Genomic DNA, 18179 nt, shown 5'->3' on the forward strand with positions numbered 1-18179 from the left:
GACGACCCATCACTCTCCCAAATCTTGGGAGACAGGCCAGTCCTTGCTTACAGACAGCCCCCCAACCTGAAGTGAATACTCACCAGCAACCACACACCACACAACAGAACCACTAACCCAGGAACCTATCCTTGCGACAAAGCCCGTTGCCGACTGTGTCCACATATCTATTCAGGGGACACTATCATAGGGCCTAATCACATCAGCCACACTATCAGAGGCTCGTTCACCTGCACATCTACCAACGTGATATATGCCATCATGTGCCAACAATGCCCCTCTGCCATGTACATTGGCCAAACTGGACAGTCTCTATGTAAATGAATAAATGGACACAAATCGGACGTCAAGAATTATAACATTCAAAAACCAGTCCAAGGACACTTCAATCTCTCTGGTCACTTGATTACAGACCTAAAAGTGGCAATTCTTCAACAAAAAACCTTCAGGAACAGACTCCAACGAGAGACTGCTGAATTGGAATTAATTTGCAAACTGGACACAATTAACTTAGGCTTGAATAAAGACTGGGAGTGGATGTGTCATTACACAAAGTAAAACTATTTCACCGTGTTTATTTCCCCCCTCCCCCCGCCACTGTTCCTCACACGTTCTTGTCAACTGCTGGAAATGGCCCACCTTGATTATCACTACAAAAGGTTTTTATTTGTTTTTTCCTCCCCTACCCCGACCCCTTGCTGGTAATAGCTCACCTTAGCTGATCACTCTCCTTACAGTGTGTATGGTAACACCCAGTGGTTCATGTTCTCTGTGTATATATAAAATCTCCCCACTGTATTTTCCACTGCATGCAGCCGATGAAGTGAGCTGTAGCTCACGAAAGCTTATGCTCAAATAAATTGGTTAGTCTCTAAGGTGCCACAAATCCTCCTTTTCTTTTTGCGGATACAGACTGACACGGCTGCTGCTCTGAAACTTGTTTATACAGTAAGAGGACAAGACAGGCCTAAATTGCAGTCTGACCATCTCTGTAGTTCTAAGGCTGTAAAGAGTATTGGAAATGAAGCACCTCCAGTGGCTTGATGGCAGGTCAAATAGGTTTGTGTAGCTAATGTGAGGGATATGGGGGTTTGTTATTATTGGTATGTTACAGCCGGGGCCCCGTGGTGCTGTACAGACATGGTAGGAAACAGATCCTGCCTCCAAGAATTCAGGGCTAGATCCACAAAGGGGACGTAGCCACAGCATTGTAGCACTTGCTGTCTGGGTGCCCCGCCACTGAGTGGAACCTGCAGCCATGAGGGAGACACCTCGGCTCCCTATATAATGCGTAGGGAGAGTTAGGGGCCTATGAATGGGACCTATGAAAAGCCAGCCCATTGAGTGGGGAGCCACCTAAGCTAGCCAGTTGAAAATGCAGAGAAGAGGGAAAGGAGCTCACAATGGAGATTCCCAAATGGAGGGAGACGCCTCCCTCTGCCCCAGAGTCTGGTGGCAAAGGCAGGCCAGTCCTTTCTTGCAAAAAAAACCAGATGCAGTGGTGGTTTTATCCCCTCTAGCCCAGTAGTTAGAGCACTCAGCTGGGACTGAGATGAGTTCAGATCCTCACACTGCCTGGTCTGGTGCAGGGACTTGAGACAGACCCACCCCAGAATACCAAGCAGCGTGGCTGCTCAGCTGGGAGAACTTGGGTTCAGGTCCCTGCTCTGAGTCAGGGAAGGTGGGGCATTTGAGCTGGGCTCCCGCACATCCTAGGAGAGTGCTCTACCTGAGGGGCTAGGGGGTATGCAGCTGGATATTATGCGTGGACCCTGAGCTGGCAGGCAGCCGCTGAGCATGCCCACTGGCTTGGGCCCTGGATTGGAGCTGGGTGGGGGCCACTGGCTTTTCAGGATTCTGCCCGGGCTCAGGGGACTGCGGTGGTTTTCATGCCCAGCAGCAGCAGAAATGTAAATGCTTTGGCTTCTTCACTGCTGGAAGCTTAGGCATCAAGAGAATTTAGGTGGCAGCTGAGGAGGGAGGGTTGAGGATCTCAGTTTTGGATGTAGGCACCTAATGGGGCAATTAAATGGCCAAATCCCTCTGCAGATCTTGCAGTCTAAAGGCAGTAACGGGTGAGAGAAGGGAAAGATTCTGAGCCCCATTTTACAGATGGGAAACTGAGGCATAGAGATTAAATGACTTGCCCAAGGTCATGCAGGAATGTGAGAGTCTCGCATTTAAAAGGCACAGTAGGCAGTGTGTGTGTCAGAGAGAGAAATTTCATCTCTCTCCCTCTTCCCACTCCAACTCCATTGCTTGAATTTCTTGCTAAGATGCTGGTGAAACAAAGCTAACCGGCTGAGTGGCACAAAGAACCTGCTGATCACCAGCCCTAGCAAGTTGTTTTACCAACGCAGGGAATTTAATGAGCGCTGGGAGGACCTGCTCTGATCTCCACCTTGCTTGTGTATGGTTTCTTCCTTGTTGTTGGGAGGTGATTGAAGTTTCGATTGCCGCCTCTGATGCTTTCCTGGCTCATGAAAGGGCCAGTAACCCAATACCTTAGCCTCACCCACACACTGTGGTTATGAAATAAAGAGCTGGAGCATTACTGAGTTCTTTTTTGTGTATATAACTCTAGCAAAACATTTAGTTAATCTTTTTCTTCTTTCAATTTCCCAGCCATATTTGATGTTTGATTTGTATCATGTAACAGCAGTATTTCATTCTCACCTATTAAATCAAAGGCAATATTAAAATCACACTCAATTAGGACTAAAGTCAAACATTTCCCCCTAGTCTATTGACTCATATTAGAACATAGTTCATGTTTCTGTTGGCATTGGCTTGGCCAGGATCTCTGCCTGCCGTTTTTAGTCTAGGGTGACTAGTTTTGGTTAGTCACAAATTAGTTCAAAATTTGCTCTCTAACTCAGTTTCACTCCAGGTAATTCATTTACAAAATATTCTAATTTACAGTCATTGATGCAAACACTGGAGCAGCAATTGCTACCACAGGTATGTTTCAGAGTAACAGCCGTGTTAGTCTGTATTCGCAAAAAGAACAGGAGTACTTGTGGCACCTTAGAGACTAACCAATTTATTTGAGCATGAGCTTTCGTGAGCTACAGCTCACTTCATCGGATGCATACTGTGGAAATTGCAGAAGACATTATATACACACAGAGACCATGAAACAATACCTCCTCCCACCCCACTCTCCTGCTGGTAATAGCTTATCTAAAGTGATCATCAAGTTGGGCCATTTCCAGCACAAATCCAGGTTTTCTCACCCTCCCCCCCCCCCCCCCGACTCACTCTCCTGCTGGTAATAGCCCATCCAAAGTGAGCTATTACCAGCAGGAGAGTGAGTTTGTGTGTGTATGGGGGTGGGAGGGGTGTGTGAGAAAACCTGTATTTGTGCTGGAAATGGCCCACCTTGATTATCATACACATTTTAAAGAGAGTGGTCACTTTGGATGGGCTATTACCAGCAGGAGAGTGAGTTTGTGTGTGGGGGGACGGAGGGTGAGAAAACCTGGATTTGTGCTGGAAATGGCCCAACTTGATGATCACTTTAGATAAGCTATTACCAGCAGGAGAGTGGGGTGGGAGGAGGTATTGTTTCATGGTCTCTGTGTGTATATAATGTCTTCTGCAGTTTCCACAGTATGCATCCGATGAAGTGAGCTGTAGCTCACGAAAGCTCATGCTCAGATAAATTGGTTAGTCTCTAAGGTGCCACAAGTCCTCCTTTTCTTTTTACCACAGGTATGTATCTTTTTCCTATTGAAAGGCACAGCCTCTGGTGAGTATTTGCATATACAAATATCTCCGCAACGAGGTCAATTCTCCCTTTTCACCTGTAGGTGGCACCTCTGATTTTTTTCATTGGCTCTCTTAAGGATAAAACCTGTTGAGTGGGTTCAAATATCCCCTTACTTGGTGGCTTATTTGCACATCAGTAACCAGCATGCTCCTGAATCACACTGTTACTACAAACTAGTGCAGGTGTCTGATTTCTAACATCCAACAGAAAAGCTAGAGTAGTCAGGTCATTGTGTAGTGAGCTGTTTTGAATTTTGCCGAGTGATGGGAAGATTGTAAATTGGGCTAATAGTTTTAAGTTCCCTGACGGTAGGTGAAAAGTCCATTAGAAAACGCTGCCAAGTTAGGCAGGGTGGCCCTAACATATGAAATCAGGAGGGGGTTCAGCTATTCCACCGGTGAAATCCAGAGGGGCTTCTAGGTTTATGGCTCCAGCACCATGGTATGGTAAGGCAAATTTATGGTGTTTTATCGGGGTTTGCTTTGGTCACTGCTTGGATGGGGAAATGAGCGGAAGGGGTGAATAATAAGTACCCTTCCGTCCGTGAGTCAGGGTTGAATCTACACCCCAGAGGGTGCCGTGGAGCTGGAGGAAGGAGAAGGGGTAAAGCACAGGCCTTGAGCCTGAGATTGCAGTGTCCATGTGGCATTAAGTGACCCTGTCCCATTCCCATGCTAACCCCTCTCTCTCTCTGTCTCTCTCCCCCCTGGGGCAGGGAATTGCTGGCTGCAGTATGATGAAACAACCAACCTTCCCTTCCCCCGCATCTTATCTCCCATCCACGGACCAGGAAATCTCTACACAAATAAGCCAGCATTCGTTTCCTCCGCCTTTGACCCACAGCAATAAGGAAGAGATTCTGTTTGCTGTCACACGCCCCGGCCACTACCATTACCATTACCCTTTCGCCCCTGCCCCAGCGATGCACCCGTGACCCGCCCCGCGGAGGCCAATACACCGCGCTTCTAAAAATAACCATCCCAGCTACGGCTGTCACTTCCGCTCACCACCCGGCCGCTCTTCTCCTGGTGGTGCAACCCGCAGATCTGGGGCTGCCCTCTGGCCCTGTGGCATGAGTCAGCAGCCGGAGGTTGCAGCCACATATTGGGGGATGGGCTCGTGGCTCGCCAGGCCAGTGGACTCGGGATTCAGCATCTGAGCGATGAGCTTCCGTTTCCATGTGTCTCTTTGGCCAGTGCAGCTGCTGTGGGTTGTGATGGATGGCCAGGCATAAAGAGGTCACTGAGGTCATTGATCGGCTAGTCTGTGTCATGCAGCAGTGTGTGTGTGTGTGTGTAGGGGGGTTGAGTGGGGTGCTGTGGGTCAGATGTTGGCCACTCTGAGGTGAGAAGGGCCAGCGAGGAGGCCGAGCCTCACCCTCCCCCCCACCACCACCACTGGCGGTCCCCGGAAAGCTGCAGCCAGCTCTGCAGTGGGGCGCTGCCCCCAAAAGGAGCACATCAAAGGAGGCTGGAGCAGGACTTGTGCCCAACTTTCTCCCTGCACATGAGAGGCCATGGCTGGGGGGAGTGGAAGCAGTGCTGTAAGGTAGCGGAATCGGGCAGCATCTCTTTAAATAGCTTGTGAGCGCTCGAGTGGAGCTCACCGTGTTCTGTAGTTTAGAGACCTGCCAGATTTGCAGCGTGCGTGCAGCGAGGTCTGCACGTTGTGTGTAGTTAGCAAACAGTTATTTGCACCCTCTGTGCCCATGTGGGTCCTTCCTCCTCTTACTGTTGTGTAACAGGCAAAAGACGCACCACTCTCCTTACAATGTGTATGATAATCAAGTTGGGCCATTTCCAGCACAAATCCAGTATGTGATTATCATACACATTGTGAAGAGAGTGGTCACTTTGGATGGGCTATCACCAGCAGGAGAGTGAGTTTGTGTGCGGGGGGGCGGAGGGTGAGAAAACCTGGATTTGTGCTGGAAATGGCCCAACTTGATTATCACACACATTGTAAGGAGAGTGATCACTTTAGATAAGCTATTACCAGCAGGAGAGTGGGGTGGGAGGAGGTATTGTTTCATGGTCTCTGTGTATATAATGTCTTCTGCAGTTTCCACGGTATGCATCCGATGAAGTGAGCTGTAGCTCACGAAAGCTTATGCTCAAATAAATTGGTTAGTCTCTAAGGTGCCACAAGTCCTCCTTTTCATTTTAAGGGTAGCGGCCCTGACAACAAACTTCCTTCTTTGTGCACGCTGTTGCAGCTGGCAGGGCGCTGCTGGGCAAGCCAGGACGAGGGAAGGCAGAAGGGAGAAGAGTGGCACGGGGGGCTCTGGCAGATTTGACCCTGAATTATAGGACGTGCTGGGGTCTCTCTCTGCTTCCGGTGACTGACTGGCTAGGTAGGCCTTGTCAGTTACACCTGTGCAACTCCAGCCCTGTCTGTGGGGGCTGACAAGAGGGGAATATGCCCCATGGAAAAGCTGGCAGGCAGAAACCCTTTCCTGGGCAGGGTTCAGAGACATCCCCACCTGGGCCGTGCCCTTCAGCAGAAGGCCAATAAAAAGCAAGAGGAGGGCTTTGCAGTCCGATCGTCTCTTGGATCTGATGAAGTGAGCTGTAGCCCACGAAAGCTTACGCTCAAATAAATTGGTTAGTCTCTAAGGTGCCACAAGTCCTCCTTTTCTTTTTGGATCTCTTCTGTCACTCAGCCCCCCTGTGTCTCTCTGTTTGATCTTTCCCTGATGTGTTTCTCTCCTGCTTCTCACTGCTCCCATGTCACAGAGCCAGGCACAAAACCAGGTTTCTATTGTCTTTGTCTCAGTCTCCTTCGCTGATTATGACATCCGGCCCAAGACACTATGGGAACCACGATCCTCCTCACCCTATTCCAAGAGAACTCTCTGGGGTATGGCTGGGGCAGCTGCCAGAGGGTGGGGAAAGCCTGCAGTGACTGTGCTAAAGTCGGCTGCACGCCGTGCTGAGAATTGTCTGGGGTACCGCGGCATTCACAGGGGCCGCTAGCAGGTGTGGTTAACCAGCTGTGCGCCAGCCATTCAAAAGAAAAGTCACCTGGCTCTTCATAAAGAGCCTATCAGGGCCTTGCTGTCCCCACCTTTGATCTGCTACTTCTGGGGTGTGTCTGTGATGGTCATGCGGGGCGAAGAAGCGAAGCAAGGCTTCGTGTAGCGAGGAGGTGGAGACCTGAGCAGGTAGGCCCACGCTTTAGAAAATGCACACACAAAAGCGTGCATGTGATTTTTGCAGAGATCTGAGTTACATGCACAAAACACCCATGGGCATGTGCAATAGTGGGAGTTGCACAAACCCACACACACACCACTCCTACTCCAAAGGGGACACATGCAAAAGTGCATATGTAATCCGGTGGGAGGAGGCTGTAGATCTTCCTCTGTGCCTGATCTGCAGGGAAATGAGTCTCTTACTGCCCTTCCTTGCTTAAGCTGTAGCAGCTCATGCTTCTACCTTGGAGGTCCCTGGTTCAAGGTGTTGGCCAAGGTGGTGGCTGTTTAGGCCTGGCACTGTTCATTTGACTTTCTTACAAGCCCTTGGCACAGTAGTCGGCTGTCTCTCTTTGATGGGGTTAGGAGTGTGACAGGTTCAGTCATAGAGACCCCCTTGGGACTGTCACCTGATGTGCTGAATTTACCTCTGAGCCCGTTTTCCCCGCCAACTTGGGACTCCAGAACCCTGCCTTGTTGAAACAGACACGCCAGCCTGCTGCCACACAGACCCAGGTCTGGACCACGCCCCCAAAGCTGCAGACATTAACCAAAAACTGCTCAGCAAGTACTCCTGTCTCCAGCACCCAGACACCCAGTTCCCAATGGGATCCAAACCCCAAATAAATCTGTTTTCCTCTGTATAAAGCTTATACAGCATAAACTCCTAAACTGTCCACTCTCTATAACACTTACTCTGGGTCAATTAATAAACAAAAGTGATTTTATTAAGTACAAAAAGTAGGATTTAAGTGGTTTCAAGTAATAAAAGACAGAACAAAGTAAGTTACCAAGCAAAATAAAACAAAACACACAAGTCTAAGCCCAATACATTAAGAACTGAATACAAGTAAATCTCACACTTAGAGATGTTCCAATAAGCTTCTTTCACAGATTATAGAGTAGCAGCCGTGTTAGTCTGTATTCGCAAAAAGAAAAGGAGGACTTGTGGCACCTTAGAGACTAACCAATTTATTTGAGCATAAGCTTTCGTGAGCTACAGCTCACTCCGATGAAGTGAGCTGTAGCTTACGAAAGCTTATGCTCAAATAAATTGGTTAGTCTCTAAGGTGCCACAAGTCCTCCTTTTCTTTTCACAGACTAGACTTCTTCCTAGTCTGGGCCCAATCCTTTCCCCTGGTGCAATCCTTGTTAGTTCCAGCTCAGGTGGTAACTCTGGGATCTCTCAAGACTGGCAGCCCCCTTTGTTCTGTTCCACCCCCTTTTATATCTTTGGCACAGGGCGGGAATTCTTTGTCTCTCTCTCTGGGTTCCCACCCCTTCTTCTAAATGGAAAAGCACCAAGTTAAAGATGAATTCCTGTTCAGGTGACGTGTTCACATGTCACTGTAAAACTTCATTACCCACTTGCTGGCACACAGGGATACAGGAAGGCTTACAAGTAAACAGAGCCATTTACAACCAACTGTCCTGGTTAATGGGAGCCATCAAGATTCCAAACCACCATTAATGGCCCACACTTTGCATAAGTACAATAGGGCCTCAGAATTATATTTCTAGTTTCAGATACAAGAATTATACATTTATACGAATGGGATGACCACACTGAGTAGATTATAAGCTTTGTAATGATACCTTACAAGAGACCTTTTGCACAAAACGTGTTTCAGTTAAGTTATATTTATACTCATTAGCATATTTCCATGAAACATATGGAGCACAACATCATGAGTCCCATGTAATCTCTTGCCTCCAGAAGCTGGGGCTTTAAGAACAAAACACCAACTATCTTGAGACTTGTGATAAAATCACAAGAGTTGGGCACATCTGGGGGGGCTCCAGAAAGATCCTCCATGATGAGCTACCTCCTAGCAAATCTGTTTCATGCAGTCATAGATGGTAGGGTTAGGAAACACCTGTTTGGATCCATTCGTATATCCGTTGTTGTCTACAGTCCATTCTCCAGGACTTTGGCTAGTTCCGCTTTGAATGGACTGTGGTCTTTTAGGGAGGGAGAACTGAGGCAGAGACCCAGAGCCTCAAAGCTATTTGAAATCATAGATTCATAGATATTTAGGTCAGAAGGGACCATTATGATCATCTAGTCTGACCTCCTGCACAACGCAGGCCACAGAATTTCACCCACCACTCCTACAAAAAAAAACCTCACACCTATATCTGTGCTATTGAAGTCCTCAAATTGTAGTTTAAAGACCTCAAGGAGCAGAGAATCCTCCAGCAAGTGACCCGTGCCCCATGCTACAGAGGAAGGCGAAAAACCTCCAGGGCCTCTTCCAATCTGCCCTGGAGGAAAATTCCTTCCCGACCCCAAATATGGCGATCAGCTAAACCCTGAGCATATGGGCAAGATTCATCAGCCAGATACTACAGAAAATTCTTTCCCAGAAAATTCTTTCCCAGGTAACTTGGATCTTACCCCATCTAAAACCCATCACAGGCCATTGGGCCTATTTACCATGAATATTTAATTACCAAAACCATGTTATCCCATCATACCATCTCCTCCATAAACTTATCGAGTTTAATCTTAAAGCAAGATAGATCTTTTGCCCCCACTACTTCCCTCGGAAGGCTATTCCAAAACTTCACTCCTCTGATGGTTAGAAACCTTCGTCTAATTTCTAATCTAAATTTCCTAGTGGCCAGTTTATATCCATTTGTTCTTGTGTCCACATTGGTACTGAGTTTAAATAATTCCTCTCCCTCTCTGGTATTTATCCCTCTGATATATTTATAGAGAGCAATCATATCTCCCCTCAGCCTTCTTTTAGTTAGGCTAAACAAGCCAAGCTCCCTGAGTCTCCTTTCATAAGACAAGTTTTCCATTCCTCGGATCATCCTAGTAGCCCTTCTCTGTACCTGTTCCAGTTTGAATTCATCCTTCTTAAACATGGGAGACCAGAACTGCACACAGTACTCCAGGTGAGGTCTCACCAGTGCCTTATATAACGGTACTAAAACCTCCTTATCCCTACTGGAAATACCTCTCCTGATGCATCCCAAGACGACATTAGCTTTTTTCACAGCCATATCACATTGGCAGCTCATAGTCATCCTATGATCAACCAATACTCCAAGGTCCTTTTCCTCCTCTGTTACTTCTAGTTGATGCGTCCCTAGCTTATAACTAAAATTCTTGTTATTAATCCCTAAATGCATGACCTTACACTTCTCACTATTAAATTTCATCCTATTCCTATTACTCCAGTTTACAAGGTCATCCAGATCCTCCTGTAGGGTATCCCTGTCCTTCTCTAAATTAGCAATACCTCCCAGCTTTGTATCATCTGCAAACTTTAGTAGCACACTCCCACTTTTTGTGCCCAGGTCAGTAATAAAAAGATTAAATAAGATTGGTCCCAAAACCGATCCCTGAGGAACTCCACTGGTAACCTCCCTCCAACTTGACAGTTCACCTTTCAGTAGGACCCGTTGTAGTCTCCCCTTTAACCAATTCCCTATCCACCTTTCAATATTCCTATTGATGCCCATCTTATCCAATTTAACTAATAATTTCCCATGTGGCACCATATCAAACGCCTTACTAAAATCTAAGTAAATTAGATCCACTGCGTTTCCTTTATCTAAAAAATCTGTTACTTTCTCAAAGAAGGAGATCAGGTTGGTTTGGCACGATCTACCTTTTGTAAAACCATGTTGTATTTTGTCCCATTTACCATTGACTTCAATGTCCTTAACTACCTTCTCCTTCAAAATTTTTTCCAAGACCTTGCATACTACAGATGTCAAACTAACAGGCCTATAATTAGTTGGATCACTTTTTTTCCCTTTCTTAAAAATAGGAACTATGTTAGCAATCCTCCAATCATACGGTACAACCCCTGAGTTTACAGATTCATTAAAAATTCTTGCTAATGGGCTTGCAATTTCTTGTGCCAATTCTTTTAATATTCTTGGATGAAGATTATCTGGGCCCCCCGATTTAGTCCCATTAAGCTGTTTGAGTTTCGCTTCTACCTCAGATATGGTGATGTCTACCTCCATATCCTCATTCCCATTTATCATGCTACCATTATCCCTAAGATCCTCTTTAGTCTTATTAAAGACTGAGGCAAAGTATTTGTTTAGATATTGGGCCATGCCTAGATTATCCTTGACCTCCACTCCATCCTCAGTTTTTAGCGGTCCCACTTCTTCTTTCTTTGTTTTCTTCCTATTTATATGACTATAGAACCTTTTACTATTGGTTTTAATTCCCTTTGCAAGGTCCAACTCTACTTGACTTTTAGCCTGTCTCACTTTATCCCTACATATTCTGACCTCAATAAGGTAGCTTGCCTTACTGATCCCTCCCTTCTTCCACTCCCTATATGCTTTCTGCTTTTTCTTAATTGCCTCTCTAAGATGCTTGCTCATCCAGCTTGGTCTACAACTCCTGCCTATGAATTTTTTCCCCTTTCTTGGGATGCAGGCTTCACCATGAGTTAGGTGCTTAAATATCTTTGACCACCTGGACCAGAGTGAGCAAGTGATGAGACTTGAACGCAGCTCAGCAGAGGTGTGGTCCAGCGCCGTAGCCACAAGACCCAGCTCTTTATGAGTCAACAATGCGAAGCAGTTGCGAAAAAGGCTAATATCACTCTGGGGTGTATTAACAGTTGTGTTGTGTGTAAAACACGGGGGGTAATTGTCCCAATCTACTTGGCACTGGCGAGGCCTCAGCTGGAGTTCTGTGTGCAATTTTTGGGGGCCCCACACAGGAAAGATGCAGGCAAATTGGACAGAGTCCACAGGAGCGCAACAAAAGTGATCAAGGATTTAGAAAAGCTGACCTATGGGGAAAGGTTGAAAAGACTGGACACATGTCGTCTTGAGAACAGAAGACTGAGGGGGGACCTGAAAACAGTCTTCAAATATGTTAAGGGCTGTTATAAAGAGGCAGGTGATCAATATTTCTCCATGTCCACTGAAGGCAGGACAAGAAGCAATGGGCTTCTGCACCTAGGGAGATTTGGGTTAGATGTTAGGAAAACTTTCTAACTCTCAGGGTGGTTAAGCTCTGGAACAGGCTACCAAGGGAGGTTGGAATCCCCGTCACTGGAGGTTTTTAAGAAGAGGTTGGACAAACACCTCTCGGGGATGGTCTAGGTTTCCGCGTTCCTGTCACAGTGCAGGGAGCTGGACTGGATGACGTCTCAAGGTCCCTTCCAGTCCGATGCTTCTATGGTTTGCTCTTTTAAAATGGAGACGATGATGCCTACATCAGATGGGTGTTAGCGTTGGGTGCTTTGAGACCCTTGGATAAAGGCCCTGGAGAACACATGCCATTATTATTGTGTAGACATAGCTTGAGCTCCATTCCCAGATCTGCATATTCCTGTAACATCTACAGAGTCAGCTGTTCTGCCCTGAACTATCTGGCTATAAATGTCAAACTGGTGAATGCTGCAAAAAACGGCCTCTCGCTGGTTTCCTCTTTTGCTGCTCACCAAGACCAGGAAGTGCAGAGTCACAGGGGGTAGGTGAAAGAACCAAAGTAATCATTAGCTGGAGATTTGGGTGGTGGATGGGGTTGTTTCTTCCTTGATTTGCCCTTCCTTAGCCTCAGTGGTATGGACATTCTCAGTTAGGAATTGCACCTCTGGTGTGGAGTTTAGCTCTGTGAGTTTAGCTCACATCTCAAAGCAGATGTGATTTTTCTAATTGGAAGCATGACCCTTTAACAGAGCTAATGTTGGGCAAGTTGCTTCCCTGCTCTGTGCCTCAGTTTCCCCTCCAACGCTTTGTCTTGTCCATGTAGCAGCTCAGCTCCTTGAAGTGGTGTGAACTAACGGACAGCAAACTGGCCTGGGACTTGGGAGCCCTAATCTCTAGTCCCTGCTTGGGCATGTTGCTTTACTGCCCCATGCCTCAGTTTCCCCATCTGTAATATGGGGATAATGATCCTGATCTCCATTGTAAACTGCTTCGAGATCTGCTGATGAAAAGTGCTAGATAACAGCTAGGAGTTATTAGTTCAGCTGACGTCAGCTGCGGGAGCAGGAACGTTCTGCCTTGTCTAAGACCCCCACTGTCTCCCTCTGGGATTCGTAGTGGCGACGCACTCAGCTGGTCAAATGCCAGCAGCTGCTGTTTGCTGTGCTAACGGTGCGCTCGGGGCTGTACATCACAAAGAGGAAAATACACTCCCTCCCTCACTCTTCCTGCTGAACATTGTTACCTCCTCCACCCAAACTCTCACTGGCGGAACCTAGCCCGAGGGCAGGCCCCTGTCACCTGGCAGCTTCTGAGACTGGATTAACCCTTTCAGGAGTGCTGTGGGCTGTGTGTACTGCTCCCAAGTGCAGGCTGGTCTCCCTGTTCTGGTTAGCAGCCCCCTAGCTCCCTGCACAGGAGGATTTCCGGGCCAGCGGGTCAGTACTCGCTGTCCCACTGCAAGGATCAGTTCTCCACAGCACAGCGGACCCTGTACTGTACTGTACAATGGCACGTTGCTAGAACAATGCAATAGGCAGTGTCAGGACACACCTCGCTGAAGCTGAGCAACAACCCAAGCCAAACAGGTCTGAATCGAGGCTGCTCGCATTCCAACCGCCCACTCTGCCACTTAATGAGTAACTCTGGGTCCCTGGCCTCCCGCCACGCCTCGCCTCGGCCTGCCCATCATGCTGAGCTAGAGCTGCTTGAAACCCGGGCTTTCCGTCACGCAAGGAAAACTCTGCCATTTTAAAACCTGATTTTGATCCCCTCATCGGGATGAAAAGTTGAAAGCTCAGAATCGTCGGGTAAGGAAAGATTCCAGAAATGCTACAGCACTGGGCTGGGACTCAGGAGATGCGGGTTCTATTCCTGAACTTGGGCTAGTCACCTCACCGCCCTGTGCCTCAGTTTCCCCATCAGCAAAATGGGGGTAATGCCCCTCTGTAAAGCCCTCTGAGATCTACTGATGAGTTGCGCCGTAGAGAAGCTAAGTATTGTAAAGTCAAAAGGCTTTCTTTCAACAGTGATATTATTTAATTATATTCTAATAATAATATTACTGAGTCAAAACAATAAAGGTGAAACAAGACGTGTAGATAACGTTTTCATTTTGCCAAATCAGCATTTTCCCTTTGGGAAACTGCTCTTCTGGGACATCTTTGCCCAGTTGTAGTGTAACACTGACAGACCCCGGTCGTCGGCAGGTGGGATCGAACCTGGGGCCTCTGGAGCTTCGTGCATGAGCCTCTACTGCATGAGCAAAAAGCCAACTGACTCTTAGCTAAGGCTCTAGAGCAGACTCATTAATCTCTCTCTCTGTGGTCTCAGTGCCACTAGATGGGTCAGAGCACCCCACCCACGAGGCATGTGGGTTACAGTAGCGCTCGCCGGGAATTCAAGGCCAACGCTAGATGCAGAAGCCCAATAGCTCCGTCGTTTCTTCGGTGGCCCAGAGGGAGCCGTTCTGAAGCCCCGTCCACTTCCTTTCCCAGCTTGCTGCCATGGTCGTATAACGGGTCAGCGGCAAAACCGGGACTAGAAGCCTAGATGCTGTACTTCCCTTCCATGGCTTTAACCCAAGATCTGCCCCTGTAGGGAAATGGACCGGTGAGCCCACACGCCCTCTTAATAAATCCCTCCCCCTCGCAGTAAGTGTTAGGGTGGTGGATGTGTGGCATCTGGGCTAGCTGGTAATCACACCGCCCCGTCCCAGGGGACAGAATCTTATGCCTCACCTTCTGAACAGAGTCTGGCACAGATTTTCCTTTAGCCCAGGGAGCCGATAGCTCGGTGCCCCCAGCCCCACGCCCAGGCCAGCTCGCAGCAATGAAATTTGTGTTGCCACAGCATCGTTATGTTGTGAGGGGAGGCAGATGCCCATCCACAGCCAGGAGCTACTGGGAGCGCGGAATGCACCATCCCCATCACCTGGAGAGAGAAAGGGAACTCTCTTCCGTGGAGCATTTTGATCATTTGAAATTTGGTTTGATTCCGATTCGGAATGACCTCCCCACCCCCACCCCAATATTTCAGAATGCTCCATGAAAGCCCTGGGGAGCCCAGCTCTAGGGATGTGCAAGCGGCCGGCTGCTTCAGGGATGTGGCTCCTGGAAGCGCCCTGTGGTCCTTGGCTCCAGGCCAGCGCAGCTGAGCTGCGGACCCTGGAAGTCTGGATCCCACAGCAGATTGCCAGGCAGCTGCCAAGGAGCCGGGCGGGCAAGTCAGGTTTTGAAAGCTGCCAGGCTGCATCAGAAGCCTGCCTGCTTTCTGTGAGGAACGTCATCAAAATCGAACCATCTCCGCGGGACGTTCCCTTTAGCCAAATCGGTGAATTCGGAGGAAAACCGGTTTTGTTGGGACTTTTCCAACCTGCTCCAGTTCTTTGTATCACACCTGAGATCAGGGCCCCGTTGTGCTAGGGGGCTGTACACAATTCCTGCTGCTCCTCCCCAGCTTCATGACCAAAGTGCCCTCTTTAGAATAAGAGCAATGAGTTTATTTGCATCTCATCGAGATAAACGCAGTAGATGGCTTGTGTCATCTCTCTTTCCTGACTATAAAGATAAAGAACAGGCTAGAATTTGCCTCTGTGTATATCAGCCATAGCTGGATGAGTTTACTGGTGTGAGAGAAAACATTTCAGCCAGATAAGGGCAGTGCAAACTCTGGCTTTCGCTCACCTCCCTCCCTCTTAGCAGGTGCTGGCCTTAGTTAACCCCTGAAATGCTGGTGTGATCGACTGCCACTCTCACTAATGCCCAGACGGATTGATTTATGCTTGGCCAAGCCCTCGGGGAATCTTTTGCTCACAACAGACAGCAAAACGTTCACACCTGGGAGCGTAAGGTGATGGTATCTAAACAGAAGAGGCTTGATTCCCCAGCGGTGCTGAACTCCCCGGGGTCTCATTAACCCTTTGACGCCAGGGGAGGCTAAGAGCACACAGTAGCTCTAAAAAACCAGGCGAGTCTTACTCAGTAATAATACCCAGCTCTTCTAATGGTGCTTTTCACCAAGAGATCTCAAAGCACTTTACAAAGGAGGGCAGTATCATGAGCCTCATTTTACAGATGGGGAAACTGAGGCGCAGGGTGGTGAAGGGACTTGCCCAACTTCACGCAGCAGGCCAGTGGCCGAGCCAGGAATAGAACCCAGATCTCCTGGTTCCCAGTCCGGTGCTCTCTCCCCTAAATAAACATAAATAGCTCTTGCGATAGCCATGGCTTAGAGAGGGTTAAGAGCAAAGTCCCTGCCAGCAGGAGCCAGGTGCTCTTCAAGGCGTGGTCAGCTACACACAAAGCGAGGCGCTTAGATGCCGGGGTTTAGTAGGGGTTAGCCAAGCAAACCACCCCTCCTCCAGGATAGCTGCAGCCCACGGACTCCCCCACCCCCACCCCCAGTGTCCAGCTCTGGTCTCTATTGGCTGCCTATTGTCTAGTGGTCATGTCCATCTAGTGGCATTTAAATCCCAGGCTGCATGAGACCCGGACAGTGGCACCCGAGCTCAGATCAGCTGCCTGGCCATCGCCCAAGCTGCCAGGTGCCCTGTTTTCGGCCCGCATGCAGGGAAGGAGCTGGGGTGAAGGGTGCATTGGCAGTCTGATCCTTGGCGCCCCTACAGCATTTGGCTTCAACCCAGTATTTCAGTGGCTGGGCCAAGCGTGTTCCAGCCCCCAACTGTTTATACAATCCCCTCCCTCGATCTCCCAGCTGGCCGTAGGTGCCAGAAGTGGATGGGCACTGAGGTTTCCACTGCTGCCTTAACCAAAACAGCCCAAGGGAGGGAATTTGCAAGGCAAAACAGGCCATTGCTTTGTGGGGAACCTGCAGGCAGCCTCGTGCCCCTGCCCTGCGTCGGTGGCAGAGGCTGTTGTGAAAGCAGGGCTTGCCTGCCGGCCTCTTTGCTTTTAAACTCGGGTGAGGTCAGAGGAGGCACCGCACGAGAATTGAACCGTGCGGCCGGAGTGAAGGCATTAAACCGCATCTGGGAAGCCCGAGCTCTCGCCCTCCCCTTGAAGGTCCTTCGCGCCCCTAGCAATTTGATCTGCCCCTCTGATCTGCCAGTGCCCCCTGGCCTGCCCTCTGCTTCCCACAGCACCATCACACTTTCACCCCTGCTTCCACGGACCCATGGCATACCAGCCTGTCCTTCCAGCTCCCACAGCAGCTGTGATCATAGAATCATAGAATATCAGGGTTGGAAGGGACCTCAGGAGGTCATCTAGTCCAACCCCCTGCTCAAAGCAGGACCGATCCTCAACGAAACCATCCCAGCCAGGGCTTTGTCAAGCCTGACCTTAAAAACTTCTAAGGAAGGGGATTCCACCACCTCCCCAGGTAACGCATTCCAGTGTTTCACCACTCTCCTAGTGAAATAGTGTTTCCTAATATCCAACCTCAACCTCCCCCCTGCAACTTGAGACCATTACTCCTTGTTCAGTCATCTGCCACCACTGAGAACAGTCTAGATCCAGCCTCTTTGGAACCCCCTTTCAGGTAGTTGAAAGCAGCTATCAGATCCCCCCTCATTCTTCTCTTCCGCAGACTAAACAATCCCAGTTCCCTCAGCCTCTCCTCATAAATCACGTGCTCCAGCCCCCTAATCATTTTTGTTGCCCTCCGCTGGACGCTTTCCAATTTTTCCACATCCTTCTTGTAGTGTGGGGCCCAAAACTGGACACAGTACTCCAGATGAGGCCTCACCATCTTCCTGGGTTGTGAGTCTCTCGCTTTACTGGGGTGGGGGGCGGTTGCCTCTGCCACCCCCCTTTTCCCCACACACCACCCCTTCCCGAGGGCCTGCGATGGAGTGTATTGCCGCTCATCAGAGGAGCATGAGTCTGACTTTGCACGGTGTCTGCCCAGCTGGTCTGCAGCCACCTGTCCCCTGTTTGTCCAGGACACACCCCTTTGCCTCGCTGCATGGCTAATTGAAAGACAGCCCCTGACTGGAGCTTAGGACGGGCTAGTACAATGCCTAGCACAACAGGGTGCCTGTAGGGGCTAATAGCAGTAGTAGTCGGGCCTGGCTTATTGGTTTCCCCCGGGCTCCTACAGACGCGCAGGAGAGTAGACAGCTGGCATGCAAACAGGAAGGATGGCCAAGTCACTCGGACATTTGCCTAATCCTTAGGCGGTGGGAGCCCCTGCTCTGCCACAGATTTCCTCCATGAGCTTAGGCAACTCACTTGATGGCTCCATGCCTCAGTTTCCCCAGCTGTTCAAGGGGGATAAGAGGGAAGAGAAATACAGTAAAGGTTGGGAAGTGCACAGATACCATGGTGATAGGCC

Source organism: Eretmochelys imbricata, chromosome 8 (assembly GCF_965152235.1).
Source record: "Eretmochelys imbricata isolate rEreImb1 chromosome 8, rEreImb1.hap1, whole genome shotgun sequence".
Taxonomy (NCBI): domain Eukaryota; kingdom Metazoa; phylum Chordata; order Testudines; family Cheloniidae; genus Eretmochelys; species Eretmochelys imbricata.